The sequence below is a fragment of the Scyliorhinus torazame genome, chromosome 14 (genome assembly GCF_047496885.1).
Source record: "Scyliorhinus torazame isolate Kashiwa2021f chromosome 14, sScyTor2.1, whole genome shotgun sequence".
Lineage (NCBI taxonomy): Eukaryota > Metazoa > Chordata > Chondrichthyes > Carcharhiniformes > Scyliorhinidae > Scyliorhinus > Scyliorhinus torazame.
This window is the reverse complement of record NC_092720.1, coordinates 57568096-57580119: the sequence shown is the minus strand read 5'-3', so window position 1 is coordinate 57580119 and position 12024 is coordinate 57568096. Positions and strand designations below refer to the sequence as shown.

Sequence of the window (12024 nt, the reverse complement as noted above, 5' to 3'; positions counted from 1 at the left end):
GGGAAAGCGGGTGTCATTTGAGGCCAAGACTATTGTAGTGGACAATGGAGGGCGATATGTAATGGTGAGCGGTAGGCTGCAAGGGATGTGGGTGGTGTTGGTAAACGTATACGCCCCGAACTGGGATGATGCAGGATTCATGAAGCGCATGTTGGGGCGCATTCCGGACCTGGAGATAGGAGGCCTGATAATGGGAGGGGACTTCAATACAGTGTTGGACCCAGCACTAGACCGCTCCAAATCAAGGAAAGACTGGAAAGAGGCCGGCGGCGGCCAAGGAACTTAGGGGGTTTATGGATCAGATGGGGGGAGTGGACCCATGGCGGGTTGCAAGGCCGCAGGCCAGAGAATTTTCTTCTCCCATGTACGCAAAGCCTACTCCCGGATAGATTTCTTTGTTCTGGGTAGGGCGCTCATCCCGAGGGTGGAGGGGACGGAGTATTCGGCTATAGCCGTTTCGGACCATGCCCCACACTGGGTGGAACTGGAGCTGGGAGAGGAGAGGGACCAATGCCCGTTGTGGCGGCTGGATGTGGGACTGCTGGCGGACGAGGTGGTGTGTGGGAAGGTGAGGGGGTGTATCGAAAGGTACTTGGAGGCCAACGACAACGGGGAGGTGCGGGTGGGGGTGGTATGGCGATGATCAGGGGAGAGCTAATTTCCATTAGGGCTCATAGGGAGAAGACAGAGGGTATGGAAAGGGAGAGGTTAGTGGGGGAGATTTTGAGAGTGGACAGGAGATACGCAGAGGCCCCGGAGGAAAGATTACTTGGGGAAAGATGACGGCTCCAGACGGAGTTTGACCTGTTGACCACAGTGAAGGCGGAGCCACAGTGGAGGAAAGCGCAGGGGGCGACCTACGAGTATGGGGAAAAGGCTAGTCGGATGCTGGCACACCAGCTCCGTAAGAGGATGGCAGTGAGGGAAATAGGGGGAGTCAAAGATGGAAGGGGAGCCACGGTTCGGAGTGCGACGAAAATAAACGAGGTATTCAAGGCCTTTTATGAAGAGCTGTACAGATCCGAGCCCCCAGCGGGGCAAGAGGGGATGAGATGATTCCTAGATCAGCTGAGATTCCCTAAGGTGGAAGAGCAAGAGGTGGCTGGTATGAGGGCACCAGTTGGGTTGGAGGAGCTGAGCAAGGGTTTGGGGAGCATACAGGCGGGGAAGGCCCCGGGACCGGACAGATTCCCGGTGGAGTTCTACAGAAAGTACGCAGACCTGTTGGCCCCACTACTGGTGAGGACCTTTAATGAGGCAAGAGAGGAGGGGACCCTGCCCCCGACAATGTCGGAAGCGACAATTTCTTTGATCCTAAAGCGGGACAAGGACCCACTGCAATGTGGATCGTACAGGCCGATCTCGCTCCTCAATGTGGATGCAAAGTTGCTGGCAAACGTGCTGGCCACGAGGATCGAGGACTGTGTCCCGGGGGTAATCCACGAGGACCAGACGGGATTTGTAAAGGGCAGGCAACTAAACACCAATATGCGGCGGCTCTTAAACGTGATAATGATGCCATCGGAGGAGGGAGAGGCGGAGATAGTGGCAGCTATGGACGCGGAGAAGGCCTTTGACCGAGTAGAGTGGGAGTACCTCTGGGAGGTGCTGCGCAGGCTTGGGTTCGGGGTAGGGTTTATCAATTGGGTTAAGCTCCTTTACAGAGCCCCGTTGGCAAGTGTAGTGACGAACCGGCGGAGGTCGGAGTACTTTTGACTGTACCGAGGGACGAGGCAGGGGTGCCCTCTGTCCCCCCCCCTGTTGTTTGCATTGGCGATCGAACCATTGGCCATGTCATTGAGGGAGTCTAATAAATGGAAGGGGGTGGTCCGAGGGGGAGAAGAGCATCGGGTGTCGCTATATGCGGATGACCTGTTGCTGTACGTGGCGGATCCAATGGAGGGGATGGTGGAGGTCATGCAGACTCTAAGGGAGTTTGGGGAGTTTTCGGGCTATAAGCTCAATGTAGGGAAGAGTGAGCTCTTTGTATTACAGGCGGGGGACCAAGAAAGAGGGATAGGGGACCTACCGCTGAGGAGGGCCTCCTGCACCCTCCAGTCCCCCAGGCGGCGGACCCCCGCCCCGACTACCTCTTCTACCTCCAGCTCCCCTTTGGCCAATGAAGCAGCAACCCAGTCCTCCCCCCGGCTAGATCCTTATCTAGCCATTTTGCTCCCCCCATGACACTCCCGTAAGTCAGCCGACTCCTGCTGGCCCCGGCCTCTCCCGCCATTCCATCGACTTCCCAGTGTGGGAATCCCCCCACCTCCCCTTGGCAATCAGTGCGCGCTCCTCTTCAGCACCCCCCTTCCTTCCCCAGCGCGCATAAAAGCCCCCGCTTTCCATCTGAGCCGGCCCTGCCCCCTCTGGCGCAGCTCCTTTTTCCGGCCTTACCCCAACTACCCATCCCCGGGCCTCCACCCCCCCTCTTCCTCCGCGGTTTCCTGCCCCTCCAACCCCGACGCGCACCCTCTCACACAGCCCCCACATCAAATCCATTCACCCATCCCCACCCAGCACCAAAACAAAAGGAACAGTCCCAAAACGCAGTAAACACCCCCTTACGACAAACCCTCAGTTCGAGTCCAACTTTTCAGACTGGATAAAGTTCCACGCCTCATCAGGCGCCTCAAAATAGTGGTCCCGATCTTGGAACGTGACCCACAATCACGCTGGCTGCAGCATCCCGAACTTCACCCCCTTCCGATGGAGAACCGCCTTAGCCCGGTTGAAACTAGCCCTCTTATTAGCCACCCCCGCACTCCAGTCCTGGTAGATTCAGATCTCCGTGTTCTCCCACCTGCTACTCCGTTCTTTTTTGGCCCTACTCAGGACGCACTCTCTGTCCATAAAGCGATGGAACCTCACCACTACAGCCCTTGGCGGCTCATTGGCTTTGGGTCTCCTTGCCAGGACCCAATGAGCCCCATCCAGCTCCAGGGGCCAGGGAAAGCTCCAGCACTCATCAGCGAATTGAGCATCGTGCCCACATATGCCCCGGCATCGGGCCCCTCCACTCCTTCAGGGAGACCCAGAATCCGAAGATTCTTCCTGCTCGACCTATTCTCCAGGTCCTCAAATATTTCTTGCCACCTCTTGTGCAGCGCCTCGTGCGCCTCCACCTTCACCGCCAGGCCCAAGATCCCGTCCTCGTTCTCCGAGGCTTTTGACGCACCTCCCGGATCGCCGCCCCTTGGGCCTTCTGGGTCTCCACCAGCTTCTCAATCGAGGCCTTCATTGGTGCCAGCATTTCTGCCTTCAGCTCTGCAAAGCAACGTTTGAGGAATTCCTGCTGTTCCTGCGACCACTGCCCCCACGCTGCTTGGTCTCCACCCGCCGCCATCTTGCTTCTCCTCCCTCGCACTTTCCGCTGTGTCATGATATTCAAACACACACATCATGATAGACACACCAACAGACAAATCAGAACACACAACACCACAACCAATGACAGAAAGATATAAAAGCACAGACACGACCCCCGGTGGTCAGTATTAGCTGCAGAGGAGAACCAGGACACATCTGTTGCCAAACACACTTAGGGAGACAGCACGTGCAGAGTATCCAGAACAAACTGTATTATAAGAGTTATAATAAAATAGAGTTGTACCACATACAACTGTGTTGGCTCATCTGTGCACCAGAGCACCCAACACCACATGGTACAGGAGTGGATCGATACCTGCCGGCATACCTCCGTGTACACAGACAACCAGCAGTGCCCAGGCATGATGTACGAGCTCCCGGTTCCGCAGCCGCTCCAGTGCCACGGCGACCTCCGCGAAAACTGGCGGCGATTCCGGCAAATGTTCGAATTGTTCCTGGTGGCAGCTGAACTCCAAGACCTGGATGATAGGGAAAAAATTGAATTTCTCCTCACCATCGCCGGTGCAAGGGCAAGAGAAATATTCAGAAGGTTCAGGTTCTTCAGGAGGCAGCAAAGGTACGATTACCAGGCAGTCCTGGGCAAATTCTCCAAGTACTGTGAAGAAAACGCAATCCAATCGGCACATAAAGGTAAGAAAAGCTGCAGTACTCACCTCGTGGCTGGGATCCCGGAGCCCGAATTCCCAGAGGCCGAAATCCCGGGCCTGAGAGAAGGCTGGGTCGAGGTCGGCGGCCATCTTGCTAAAGGTATCACGCTAGCACAGTTGCGCGAGCAGTGCGCAGAACCGGAAGTCTCGTTTGCGCATGCGCGAGATGCTGCGCATGCGCAGTCCAGAAAACGGCCATCGGTAAAGGAACAGCGAACTGAGCATGCGCAGTCGCTTCCTACGTGCTACATACCGAGCGTCAGGATGTCAGAGGCCCCAGACTGCACCAATTTAAAAGGGAAACGTCCCAAATCCAATTTAAAAGGGAAACGTCCCAAATCAAAAAAACAAAAATCTGTTAAAGCTGTAAAACAATCTTCCCTCACCTGGAATGACAGCACAGTGCCGCAAATTGACCCAGGAGATGAATTTGACCTCCGAAGAACCCTCCGACAAGCAGTTACCTACGCACAAGCCGATGATTCCGACCTTGAATACTTCGATGACGATCTTTACAGTGTTTCCGGACCTCGCGAGCCCAATGATAGCTCCGTGGTCCTATATGACTATGACTCGGACGAACCTTTCGTGTTGCACATTGGCGGCCCCCACATTGAATCCGACGCAGATGCGGATTCATTTTTCGGATTTGAGGATCTTCAATCCAGCAGATATGATGTTCCAACTTATCAGTACCGGATGATGCTGCAGCCTGACATTAACAGACAGGGAGCGGTGCAAGCACACGGAGAGTGCCCTGCTGCCACACAGAGCGTGGTCCACGTCCCGCTCAACGTTCCCGACTCTATGAAAGAAGACATGCAAGACTCCAGAGTGCAGTCCTCGCATGAACCAGAAGTGACTCCAGTGTCACAAGCTTCCACAGCAAGCTCGTGGACAGACTCCACAATTGCAGAAATGCAAGACTCCAGAGCGCAGTCCTTGCACGAACAAGAAGTGACTCCAGTGTCACAAGCCTCCACAGAGAGCTCGTGGACAGCCTCCACGATAGAAGCAACGCAAGACTCCAGAGCGCAGTCCTTGCACGAACAAGAAGTGACTCCAGTGTCACAAGCCTCCACAGAGAGCTCGTGGACGGACTCCACGATGGAAGGAACGCAAGACTCCAGAGCGCAGTCCTTGCAGGAACAAGACCATGAGGGTCTAGCAACCTCTCCTGACCAACCAGCGGCAGACGATGCAAGTCTGCCATGCTCACGTGAACAGCAACAAGGCTATAACAGCCTACCATGCTCCACTACACAGCAGCATGAACATGACGGTCTCTCATGCTACAATGAAGGGCACAGCGCTGAAGACTGTTCAAGCCCAACTGAAGACAAGCCAAAGGAATCGCCTCGTCCAAGCCCGAAGAAAAAAGGTTTATGCGCTGACCTTCAGGATCATTATAGCCGAACAGAGATTAATAATGCTGCACGGCCACAGAAGGATGCTGAGGATTTGCTAACGAAATTAATTGAATGTTTAACTTGCAAGGAGCAGACTGAGAATTGCCAGTGTTTTAGTACGGATCGAAAAAATGGACAAGACATTGATCCTCAGGTAATGGAAATAACACAACCTGAATCATATCTACAGCAGGGACAAATGTCTCCCTTCAACACAACACCGCAAAATCCCAACTTCGGAGACCAGCAGTTAGTCAGTAATGACTCTTCAAACCTTGAGGGGAACATTAATTGCATTGAACCTATACACGCTCCACTGATTATTGAGCAGAACATTGGAGCAAGAATCCTGAGGACACCGACATCGAGTAGCCAGATAACGAATTTAAAACCCACAGCAGTTTCAAGTGAACCAAGTGTGCTTTCCACTAATGGTGAAGATGCAGATAAGGTCGACCCGATTATCCATTGTACCACACTAACCCCAGTGATTAAGCAGTTATGTATGGGGAGTATAATGTGGGCAATTGAGAACAGTAAAAGAGAGACTGTGACCATGCCAGTCCCAGCAAAATCAGACCCAGAGATCATGAAGGCATGTACATTAGACAAAGATACATATGAGGCACCTGAGAAGAAAAGTGAAACGGAATGTTCTTTGGAAAATAGTACAATGTCGATAGAAACATTGGATCCTCTATTCGAGACCATACCTATGGGAGAATTTGGGGGTAATAAACAAGGTTCTGCAATGTCTGGGGGAAGATTTAAAATTCCAAAGAAGAAAAGCCCAAATGAAGGACAACGGCAAGACAATGACAGTCCACCGACATGGTGTGCACCACCAGATGAAAACTCTGACAATTTACCCAACCCTAGTGAACAGCAAGCTGCTAATGAGGATCTATCCACGGGATGTGAGACGAGTGACGACAGCATCCCACTTCCCATGCAAAAGGTGCAAGGTGACGGACCTCGCCTAGTGCGTACCGAGGCACTCGACGATCACGGTGGGACCACTGACGACTGCGGTGGCGGCGCACCGCTTCCACCCTCGATGGCTCGACCCTCTCCACTGGTTGGTGCATTCCTGCATGTTCCGACTCCAGAAGTGCAGCTTCAGGGAATCTCGGCTGCCTCCAGTGAACCTGTTGGGACTCCGGACGGGGGGCATCGACGGAAGGCAGACCGGACTCCAGATGGGGAGCAGCCAAGCGCCGACTCTGATTCGCGCACGCCAGACCTTGCTCCGGACAGGCGGTGTCGCGGCCTCGGTGATGGCACGCTCAGGGTGACGACGGATGCCACGGCGACAGGGAATGGATCGCGTGGCAGTCCCACTGGGTCGGCAGTGGCAACCAGCACCGGCGGTCCAAGATGGACACACCAATTCGCGCCATCGCCAGACGTTGATGCGAGCAACAATTCTCTCTCCAAGGCGACATGCTTCGACGTTTCTCTGCGGAGTCGCCCTTCCGGCACAGCAGGTGGCCGGAACCAGCGTACACGGTCTCGGCCAACTTCCACATCTGGCACAGTCATCGCCTTGCATGATATTAGTGATGGTGCTACTTCGATGGCGACGACCCATCGGCTACAAGATGCCGTCCACCACAAACATAAAAAGAAAAAGACTCCACCTTGTTCCTGGCATGCAGGGCGGATGGATTGGTGAGTAGGCGCAATCAGCGAGCTTTGCGCCGCCTTCCACGCTCGCAACTGAACCGTACGCACACGCCGGATCCTCCACTGGTTCCCAAGGATGACTTCGTGGAGATGCCACGGATCATGCCCCTTCCATCGCCACCAGAACCAAACCACAGCCAAAGCACCACTAACAAAGATGTTGAATGTTATATTTGCACGAATGAAAAAACCAAGCACTGCACGAAGTACAACAAATGGTAAAGTAGAGACTTCGGCAACAGCATCACCTCCAACAGTCCAAGGTGAACCAGTGTGACCCCAAATCTCCACAGCTGAACCGGCTTGAGGACCAGCCCATTCTTGAGGCGGTCACCCATTAGACTGGACTTATAACGCTGTTCATACGTTCAAAAAGTCAAACACTTCTGTATTATAACCTGTTGTTGTTTATTGTTCCAGATATCGTCTGACCAGACCAATGTTCAAGTTTTTTTTTTCTCTCGCATCCAAGTTTTGTTATGGTACAACCTTGTTAGTGTGACGCACCCGACATCGCCCCATGTAAATAGTTACGTCATATACACACGCTGTACATAACACACACACACACTCTTCGATGCACTCACGACACAATTATATTTATAACCACGTAGGCACATATCTTTGTAAAAAGGGGGGATGTCATGATATTCAAACACACACATCATGATAGACACACCAACAGACAAATCAGAACACACAACACCACAACCAATGACAGAAAGATATAAAAGCACAGACACGACCCCCGGTGGTCAGTATTAGCTGCAGAGGAGAACCAGGACACATCTGTTGCCAAACACACTTAGGGAGACAGCACGTGCAGAGTATCCAGAACGAACTGTATTATAAGAGTTATAATAAAATAGAGTTGTACCACATACAACTGTGTTGGCTCATCTGTGCACCAGAGCACCCAGCACCACACGCTGCACCAGGATCACTTTCTTAACCGCTCCACTCCTGGTCCAATCCATACAGTGCCGGGGGAACCTTACTGTCACCTTCCCACACTGGGAGCCGTCGAACAATTGCCGTTGGGGCCCCTCTAAAGAGCCCAAAAGTCCGTTCCTGGCGGGAGCTGCCGAACATGCGACCTACCTCGGCACAGCCGCAACCGGAAGTCCTCAATTTCTTCTTAATGCGTTGTTCACCCTGGAGCTCCGGATACAGCGCACATCCGCACTGCTTTATCCTGCCGTGGACACTCCTGAGAAGCTCTCTCCAGCAGATTCAGTTGTGAGATCCTGGCCTGTTTGTATCTCTGGCCCTCTCTTATTACAAAATAATCCATCTTCAGTTCTTCACACAGTCCTGTTGCTTGCTTGCTGGCAGTTACAAAATGGAGGAATCTCTCCTCCGCGATTTTCCGCCCAAAACACGGATGTACAGGGCGCGTGACGTCAGTGTACGTGCCGGGTGCGTGACCTGCTCCTGCCACTTCTTTTAAAGGTCGGTCACTGCCTGCATTCTCAACGTAAGAAACGGTTGGGCCGGCATTTTTTTTTTGACTTTGAAACTTTATTTCCAACACCTGATTTTTTGCAAGTTTATGACTTTTTACTACTGAAAATTAAAGCACTTTGAGTTGAATGTGCGCATCCTTACATTTACACAAACTTTGTTTTAAGATAGACAAAAGTACAATCTTGTTTTTCCTTTACAAACTATGACTTTAGACAAGATGAAGTAACTTGTCAAGCACACAGAAAGGAGGGAGAGAGAAAATGGGGAATTATGGACTGGTTAGCCTGACATCGGTGGTGGGGAAAATGCTGGAGTCAATTATTAAAGATGAAATAACTGGGCATTAGGAAAGCGGGGTCAGGATCGGTCAAATCAGCATGGGTTCACCAAAGGAAAATCATGCTTGACAAATCTTCTGGAATTTTTGAGGATGTGACCAGTAGAGTGGACAAGGGTGAACCTGTTGTGTATCTGGGCTTTCAAAAGGCTTTTGACAAGGTCCCACACAAGAGATTAGTGAGCAAAATTAAAGCTCATGGCATTGGGGGTAATGCATTGACGTGGATAGAGAATTGGTAGGCAGACAGGAAGCAGAGAGTGGAAATAAAAGGGCCCTTTACAGAGTGGCAGGCAGTGACTAGTGGGGTACGCAGGGTTCAGTGCTGGGTCCCCCAGCTGCTCACAAGATACATTAATGATTGGATGAAGGAATTGCATGCAATATCTCCAAATTTGCAGATGACACTAGGCTGGGTGACAGTGTGTGCTGTGAGGAGAATGCAGAGAAGCTGCAGGGTGACTTGGACTGGTTGGCTGAGTGGGCAAATACTTGGCAAATTCCCAATTCCCGGGATGGCAGGACTGACATATGAAGAAAAACTGGATTGACTGGGCTGGCGCTCACTGGAGTTTAGAAGAATTGAAATGGGAGTTCATAGAAACATATAAAATCCTGATGGGACAGGACAGGCTAGATGCAGGAAGAATTTTCCCGATGTTGGGAATTCCCAGAACTAGGAGTCACTGCCTAAGAATAAGGGTCATCGACCCAATCATCGACATGGATACCACTATTACACGTGAGAACACCACCCACCAGGTACGCGGTACATACTTGTGCGACTCGGCCAACGTTGTCTACCTCATACGCTGCAGGAAAGGATGTCCCGAAGCGTGGTACATTGGCGAGACCATGCAGACGCTGCGACAACGAATGAACGGACATCGCGCAACAATCACCAGGCAGGAATGTTCCCTTCCAGTCGGGGAACACTTCAGCAGTCGAGGGCATTCAGCCTCTGATCTCCGGGTAAGCGTTCTCCAAGGCGGCCTTCAGGACCCGCGACAACGCAGAATCGCCGAGCAGAAACTTATAGCCAAGTTCCGCACACATGAGTGCGGCCTCAACCGGGACCTGGGATTCATGTCACATTACATTCATCCCCCACCATCTGGCCTGCAAAATCCTACCAACTGTCCTGGCTTGAGACAATTCACACCTCTTTAACCTGGGGTTACCCCATCTCTGGATCTGTAAAGATTTAATCACCTGCTAATGCTCGCATTCCTAGCATTGTTTGGCATCTTTGAATTTGTCTATATATGTGTTTCTGGAACAGACCTCTTCATTCACCTGAGGAAGGAGCAGCGCTCCGAACGCTAGTGACATCGAAACAAACCTGTTGGACTTTAACCTGGTGTTGTAAGACTTCGTACTAAGAATAAGGGGTAAGCCATTCAGGACTGAGATGAGGAAGAACTTCTTCTCTCAGAGAGTTGTGAGCTTGTGGAATTCTCTACCACAGAAAGCTGATGGGGCCAGTTCATTGGATATATTCAAGAGGGAGCAGGATGTGGCCCTTATGGCTAAAGGGATCAAGTATCGAGAGAAAGGGGGGAGTGGGATACTGAATTTGCATGATCCGCCATGATCATATTGAATGGTGGTGCAAGCTCGAAGGGCCGAATGGCCTACTCCACCTATTTTGTATGTTTCTAGTTTTCTTTCATATGTCAGTCCTGCCATCCCGGGAATTAGTCTGGTGAACCTTCGCTGGACACCTTCAATAGCAAGAATGTCCTTCCTCAAACTAGGAGACCAAAACTGCACCCAATACTCAAGGTGTGGCCTCCTAGGCCCTGTAAAAACTGCAGCAAGACATCTTTACTCCTATACTCAAATACTCTTGTTATAAAGGCCAGCATGCCATTAGCTTTCCTCACAGCCTGCTGTACCTGCATGCCAACCTTCAACGACTGTTCCACCATGTCACCCAGGTCTCATGGCAGTTTCCCTTTTCCTAAACTGCCACCATTCAGTTAATAATCTGCCTTCCTCTGTTTTTGCCACGTGGACTCAGGTCCTTCGCGGACCAGCTGGCAGATGTGTTCGCGTACATCTTCAACCTCAACCTACTCCGTTCCAATGTCCCCACTTGCTTCAAGAAGACCACCATCATACCCGGTCAGGACCCGTTGCCCTCCGAGGGTTCACTTTCAGGAAGGCCGATCTGACTTTGGACATTGTGATGGTGGGTATGGGTATGCCCGATGCTGCTGGGGCAGTTAGCAACGGTTTGATGATATCCTCACATTTACCCACATTATATTGAACTTACCAAGTATTTGCCCACTCAGCCTGCCTGTCCAAGTCACCCTGCAGCCTCTCGGCATCCTCCTCACAGCACACACTGCCACCCAGCTTTGTGTCGTCTGTCGAAGATCAGGAGAGGGTAGCCAAGACACAGAAAGGAAGGAAGGAGGGTGGGGGAGCAAGTGGGGGGTCAGGGAAACAAGATACTCAACCAAGCCCAACAGAGGAACCACTAGGCACGTGGTGGGGGCGTACAGTGGCAACAATAATTGGAACCAGAGGGAAGAAAGGCTAAGGGAAAACTGGTGGGGAGTGAAACTCGGGGCCACAATTACTACGGAAACACTGCAAGGAAGGGATAAAAGAAAAGGAAGGTGAAACTTTGATGTATCGATGGAAATAGTTAAAACCAATCTTGATGTATATAATTCTAATATTACTCCTTATATACTCTTGTGTTACTCACACTGTTTGTTCATGCTTATATTTGCTTTGTATATCAAAAACCCAATAAAAAAAATTAAAAAACAAACTTGCAGATGGAATTGGAGCCAAACTTTGCCATACAGTCATGTGTATATAGGGAGTATAGTAGGGGACTAAGTACGCAGCTTGCGGGGCCTCAATATTAAGGACTATTGTGGAGGAGGTGTTGTTTATCCTTACTGATTGAAGTCTATGGGTCAGAAAGTCGAGGATCCAGTTGCAGAGTGAAGAGTCAAGTCCTAGGTTTTGGAGCTATGATGGTGTTGAAGGGGGAACTGAAGTCAGTAAATAGGAGTCTGATGTAGGGGTCCCTGTTGTCGAGATGATCCAGGGATGTGTGTAGGGCCAG

The 12024-nt window shown here is 51.4% G+C and overlaps 1 protein-coding gene across 3 annotated transcripts in view; it reads left to right on the top strand.

Moving 5' to 3' along the window:
• Positions 1-12024, top strand: part of LOC140389753 (endothelin-converting enzyme 2-like) — a 312668-nt gene that overhangs the window by 164276 nt on the left and 136368 nt on the right. The window lies entirely within an intron of this gene.